The sequence below is a fragment of the Anser anser genome, assembly GCF_964211835.1.
Source record: "Anser anser genome assembly, chromosome: 20".
Taxonomy (NCBI): Eukaryota; Metazoa; Chordata; class Aves; order Anseriformes; family Anatidae; genus Anser; species Anser anser.
Window position 1 is genome coordinate 1,244,909 of NC_139741.1, and position 7,029 is coordinate 1,251,937.

General features: G+C 47.2%; 1 long non-coding RNA gene across 1 annotated transcript; it reads right to left on the reverse strand.

Moving 5' to 3' along the window:
• Window positions 1-766: 766 nt before the first annotated feature.
• Window positions 767-4,531, reverse strand: LOC310884287. The gene is made up of 2 exons (XR_014574122.1): window positions 3,568-4,531; window positions 767-1,678 (listed from the first exon to the last, which is right to left on the reverse strand). It is a non-coding gene; the product is annotated as an uncharacterized lncRNA (long non-coding RNA).
• Window positions 4,532-7,029: the final 2,498 nt, after the last annotated feature.

Genomic DNA, 7,029 nt, shown 5'->3' on the forward strand with positions numbered 1-7,029 from the left:
ATGTCTTTTCAGTTTCAACCTGTTAGCTCTGCAGTTCTGCACCATCTCTGAGATATGTAAACTCCTCCAAATCTAAAAGCACAGCTCAGTAATATTGCCTCTTTTTTTTTGTTTTTTTACCAAAACATGAAACCAAAAAGACACGCACCCCAAACTATAAACACAGTAATTAACCCTAAACATTTTTTTTTTATTTCAAAACATTTGAAATAGGGAATCTGATCATCAAAACCACAAGCATACAAATGTTTCCATGAAAGATAATCAGGATATTGGACTTGCTAATAATTTTATGTAGGTATGCAAGCTATGAGAGAACCCATATGGTCCCTTTCCATTCTACAGTTCTGCTACAAAGCTATATGCCTGTAGAGTTTCAGCACTTGTTGGCTCTCCATGATGTTTTCAAAATAGCATGTGCTGTTCAAATATGCTTTGAAGGTAAGAATTTTAGCAAGTCATTGCTCTCTGTACTTTCTCTACATCCTGACCCCTCGATACCCTTGAATCTGGAAGTTTCACAGTCGGAAAGGGTGCTACAGAAATATTCCCAGCTCCTCTTATCAGCCCCGGCCCATCTGAAAAACAACAGAACTGGAGCTGCAAATGTCTTTCTGCTCACATCTTTCCCTCTCTCACATGCCCCAGAGCTATACAATAGGAGAACTGCTTAGAATATCATAGTAGAGTTTTGCCTACAGCAGACACAGCCATCTGCAAAGAATTCACATTTCAAGACATGCCGGTTCCAATGGATCTGAAAATCACAGCTAGTCAGCAGGGCTGGATGCAGTCTGCATTGCTAAACGCCTGGGTGCACTCATATAATTGCATAATTCAGTGTTGCGAACTCCCTCTTCTCAGACAATGTGTTTTAGATATCGACTGCACAGAAGGTCAGCTTGTGCTAGAAAAACAAACAGGCTGCTTTGCTTAGTCCAGCAGTGTAGGGAGGGCTGGGAATAGGCTATGACAGGAGACATCCAGCCCTGTTAATTGTTGTTACTGGGATGTACTCAGAGGATTTCAACCTAGCTTTTAGCAGCCCAGACTTAATGCTTTTTTTTTCCCTTCCATGTAGCGATGTGTAGAGGGTCTAGTCGAGACTGACTTCTGATTACATTAGTCATTACGCAGACAGTTCTCAGGCCAAACCGCTAAGTGCCTGAGACATACAGGTGCAGCAGAGCGTGCCACAGAGATGCACAACCTCCAGTTCCCCGTGGTACACTGCCTCTGTTTATGAAATACTGGGCAGATCAAGTCAGCTTGTGGGGATCGCTAATAATGTATTTATCGGTTTCAGACAAATGTCATAGAGGAGTACAGATGTTGCAGATAATTAAGTCCTGACATGTTTGGGGAATCTTGTGATGAAAGTTCCAAGCGTTCACTTGACGTTGGTACTGATCAGGCACTGGAGAGAAGTTCTCACACGTTCCCATAAGAAAAGCTACGTTTGGGGGATGCAGTTAGCCACAAGAGTTACCTGACGCATCTGATAGATTATGCACGGGCAGCCCAACTGATTGTGTTAGGCCACACAATCATTCAGAGGCAGGCTGAAAATGAAGGGTCGTCCCCTCTTACGCTCGTTCCATGAATTGAGTTATCCAGGCTCTTGCAGTCAGCACAAACCAACATCCCCAAACACAGGGGCTTCCTCCCAGAGAAGCAGCTGGGAATTAAAGAGGGGAAGAAAAAATAAATGGTTGCATTAGCAGCTGAGCTGAGAAAAGAGCCTGAACTTTGACTTTCAGTTGTTATTCGTACAGCAACTTTCACCTCAGAGAAAGGCCCCTGGGTAATCCTGGAAGCCGAGGTTAGAGCTGTGCAAGAAAGTAAGAGGAGGGGTGAGGACAACACAGAAACCAGGAAATAGGAACGTGGGGCTTTGCCCCCACCTGGAGCAAATGAAGAAATGACCATGTAACTTTACAGACTGAAATGTATTGGGTGGCAGGCTGCACAGATCTTAAGGACTTTTCTGCCCTGTGGAATATTTCCAAGTGTCCAAGGCTCTCAGTAAGCAGGCGTGCACTTCTCTCTAAATGGATGCGGGTGGAATGACACAGCCTTCCCTCACTGGGAACACAAGAAAAGCAGAATAAAAGTGCTTAATTGCGGTGTAATTTATTTTTCTCTTCTGCAAGGGGCTATCGCTACTCTGTGAGGCAGATAAGGCGACGCATTAGAAAGGCACATCAGTTGTGCTGCCAGGGAAACCTGGCTTTTGTTCTTGTTTTGTTGCTTCCTTTAGTCCTACCTACAGCATTCCTGCTGCAAGGGCAGGGGAGAAGCTTGTAAATAGCGAACAGGCACAACACTTAGCAAAGTCATCACAGTGTACGTCTGCTGGACAGGCTATTTTTATTTAATGCTTTCTTTTTAATAGGTGCTTCAAAGGTATATATGTTTAGAGCCAATTACATGCAGAGAAATCAAAAAGACACCAAAATAACAGGTAATAGGAATACCAGGAGTTGCAGAAATAATAAATACCCGTCAGTTTTTTTCCCCAGGGTGTCTTACCTTCTAGGATAAAGCCACAATTACAAACATGTTAAAATAGCCTTTTCTTTACTTTATTTATTTGGCTGCTCAGGAGAGAGGAGAAACTCCATCTTACTTGTGTGGTAGTGGGGGAACGCAGCCTGAGAGGTCCAGCACCGCAGCCTTACACACCCCTGGAAGAGATGTTCCTTTCCTTTACGCTCTCCTCAGGAAATATACATGCCCCGACGAATTGAGTTAACATATTATAGCCACAAAAAATACAAGGATGCGTTAGATGTTCCCTTGATGGCTAGCGTGGTGGTCAGGAGGAAGGGTGCAGACTCAGTCAGCTTGGAAAAACAGACCGAAAAATAACGGAATAGACCCCCTGTGCTTACATCTGTAGGGGAAAAAAAGCTCAGCAGATGATGAGAATTAGCAGTTCAGCTGCTGCAAATGATTTGTAATCAATTATTTTCAATGCTCAATTAAATTGTTTGAGTCGGGGAAATGACAGGGGGGTGGCTGTGGCACTTGTATGTCCTACTGAGAAGTGCGGGGGGTTTAGCAGGTGTAATAGTTCCTGCAGTCTAGGACAGACCCTTCATAGTCAAGTGCCAGGACTGTCTGCTCTGGTGCGTTTGAAGGAAGCAGAACTTCTATGAGGTTTTTGAAAAGGTTCATTAGTTAATGAGGAGTAGCTTATCATGATGACTGCTATTTCGAGGATCTTTTCAGAGGTCCTAACATGCTAGGCCCTAAACTGGCGTTAGAGATAAGTGCTGCTCAAAGGCTTGCAGCATGGAGGAAGGAAAACTAGTTGTGTGTCCTATGGTGTGGGTTGCTGGCAGAGCAGGCTGCAATTGTTTCATCTAGTAGCATGGGTATACATCCTCTGGGAAATGCTGTGTAAGAGTAAAGTGGTATAAAGAGTTGTTCATCCTGAAAATCAGGAAATAGGTTGGACTGCCTCATTCCCGTGTGACTGTGGCACTCCCTTCTGATTACTACCTGGACCGTGATGGCAAAGGACAGGAATGTAGCTGAGGCATCACAGGGGAAGGCACTGACCTGGGCTCTTCAGGAGGCTTGTGCTGGACGGTCAGAGTAGCTCCTTTCTGTCCCTGAAGAGCTGAAAAAACTTAGCTGAAAACCAGCATAGCATGCTACAGCTCATACCCAAGCTTTATATGTGCACAGAAACAGCTGTTTGCAGATTAGCTCTTTGTGCCAGCTGGGTATTCTGAAGTTATTTGGCAAAGGAGAAAAAACTGATTGGATACACATGAAATCCACCTGGCCGGGGCTGTGAGATAGGATTCAGTGGAAAGGTTGTGCCTGCTGTGGCTGAGCTGCAGATGAATGGCCCTGCGCGCTGCTGCTGTGCACGGAGGCAGCTCACTCTGTTAGGGGAGGTAATAAATACCAGGCTGGAGCCTGGGGGCAGGGGAGTGAGGAGGTGTAGTTGCTCCTACACAGCTGAGCTGTAGGAATCAGACCTTGCTGGGTGAATCCTGTACTTCTGGCTAAAACTTTCTCTCCACCTTGCAGTACTGTTCCATTCTCACAAATGAAATTGAATCTCTTTTATCCTTGTCAAATCACAGGGTCCCTGTTTATTTACTGCAGCACGCAGAAGGTAAAGGGCTCTCTTCCCACCTATTTTGCTCTAAGTTCACAAAAGATGATACACAGCTGGATCCCTTTTGTCATGCAAGGCTCCTAGTTCCCAAATTCTGTCACAGCCTTTTCCAGAGGGGCATTGCCCACCTAACAGCTGCCCAGCCCTCAGCCCGCTCTGCAGGAGCGCTCGGGGAAGGCTGGGGGCTGGCAGCAGGGCCGTGCACTCACGCCCACACATGCACCCACCCACCAACTCACCCATGCAAGTGAGACACGCAAATTCAGGCTCTGGGAGTCCCAAGGGCAGAGCAGATTCCCCAGCCACTGCCCAAGCACTGTACTTTCCCACAGATGAACAACCTCACAGAGAACTTGTGTATTGAGAGGGTCAGAAACAAACGCTTGCAAAAGGAGATGACAAAAGCCTCCAGGAGTCAGTTTTCTTATCTGCAGTTTGCACTCAAATAACCCCAAATGGCCGCTTATCTGTAGCAACGATGGATTGATTTAAATGCACAAAAAAACCTGAAGGGTTTATCAGGTTTCTTAGATAAATAGTCTGCAGTGATGTCACAAGGGGGTAGATGATGAGCTCACGGGGAAATGCAGTCCTCTGTCACTGCAAATAAAGGACCTTGTCTGCTAAGCTCAGATGAAGGTTTGAAATATCAACGGCTTTGGGATGTTCAGGGCTGGGGCTCTGCTCTCTCCTGCCTGGGACATGCAGTGAAGGCTGTGACGGTTTTCACACAACATAGGGCTATTTAAAGATCCTGGGATAAAAATGTATCAACACTTCTACCGTGTAAGCAGAGCTGCAGAGTAGATGCCAGCTTTCTGTGCAGGCTGCTGAACACGAAGCATTGATCTCGTAGATAAGTCGTGCTTACTTCCTGCTCCCTCAGGACTTGACCCAGGGTCTCTTGAAGTCTTCAGAAGACTCCCGATTGACTTGTCTCTCAGTTATTGCTCTTGCTGCCCAAAACAGACAGTTCTTTAATTATTGCATGAAGAGCATCCTCCAGTAAGCCAGAGACACAGACGCACCGGATTTGCTAGAAGCTAAAGAATGTGGTCCCCGTTCAAACTCAGTTCTTTTATAGGGTTGGTTGCCTTCACACCAGCCTCTCAGTTCTCTGCTGGTGTAAGCATTTGTCAGCAGAAGGGAAACAAGTTAGCTCTGTGATTAATTGCCGGTAAGGTGGCTGTGGTGTGTCCTGAGAAAGTCCTTACTGGCTGGATTTATTTTGCTTTCTAATGTATTCAGATGCATCGGTAAGGGGAACAGTCAGGACGAGGAGTCCCTAACCCCCTTCTACATCTCTGCAAACATCAGGAGAGCTTTTGTTCGCTGCGTTACCAGCCCCAGGGACGGGGGTGTGTGCACTAAGGGTGGGTTACGTGTGCGGCTGTGGAGGTGAGAGCCCTGCCTGCGAGCTCGCCCCTGCGCGCCCACGTCCCGCCTGGCCCCACATCCAGGCCGGAGCTGCCTGCGGCCGCTGGGCAGCACACTGCTTTAGCGGCACCCTGTGCCTTGAGGTGACATGGTGCTGAGACACCAGCCGCCTGGAGTCCTTGCGCAATTCTGCATTTTCTCTCAGTCCGGGAAATGACTTAAGAAACCGAGCTGGCTGGGCCAAAGCGCTCAGTGCTGCAGGTTTTGGCGTGGAGCCACTAGCCAGATGAACCTGGTCCTGTGGGGCTGTAAATCCCTTCTCCTCCCTTGCATGGCAGTGCCTCTCTGGCACCAGGGGCTCTCTAGCACCGTGGTGACAGTGCCAGGTGGTCCTGAAGCAGAAGCATTTTGGGGTATGCCCTGAGCCCTGTGTGCCGGCGGAGCTGCAGCAGGAGAGGAGAAAGCGCGCTGCTGCCGGGAGGCTGCTCTTCCCATTAGGCGTTAGGTGAGCTCGGCGCGCCGCTGTTCTGGGCGTCCGAGGCTGCCTTCTTCAAGAACTGGGGCCTGCAGCCCCTGAGGTTGTCCAGCCATGTGTGCCCATGGAGCAGAGGGTGAGGGTGGACGTATTTCTCCCTCTTACATTCTGTGTTTCCTCTACCCGTCTGTGAATTCTGTGAAATACAACCCAGACATCCTCTCTGTGCTTTAACTGAGCTGTGTGCAGGACAGATAAAGGACTGGCTTTCTTTATATGCACAAAAATTAAGAGCAGCCCTCTTGCAACCACTGGAATAACAGCGGCATAGATAAGCTGCAAGTCAGACCTCTTCTGCTCCTTGTCCTCTTGCCCCTTGAGTCCAAGTGCTGTTTTGTGCACAGGATATACTTGCAGTGTAGGGAAATACAGGCTCCTCCCCACGTCCAGTCCCTGCACTTAAACAAGCCTTTTGCATCTCATGTTATTTCTGAACCTAAATATTCTTTTCTGCATCACGTCATGCGTTTATTTATGTTTTTATCCTAGAAGCCTCAGTCAAAACAAACAAGGGACTGCTGCCTCACTCTTTGAGTCACTAGTGAATGCAGCGAGAGACAGACCTAGAGTAAGAAAATGGTACTCACCTCTAAACATTTCCTGTATGTGTGTTTATATACACCTGCTTTTATATTAAATGTGTATATATATACTTTCGTGTATGTATAAATATATATATAGTGTGTATGTGCATACACACACACACAGAAAAAAAAATAAACAATGTCAGGAGGAAGAGACTCCAGAGACAGTAAGCAGATAAAGTAAATCAGCAGCAGCCTGGACTCACTGTCTAATTGTTGTCAGATCTACTTTCTTGTGGTTTGGAGCAGTTGTGCTGCAGGAACGGTACCTGCCCATTCCTGCCCTGCCAGCAGCTGATGTGGAGGTTAACTAGGGGGTGACCTCAGACCACCTTCGCTACGCGGCGACAATCCGTAAGGGCTGGTCGCTCTGACGTCCTGATGAAGTATTTTTT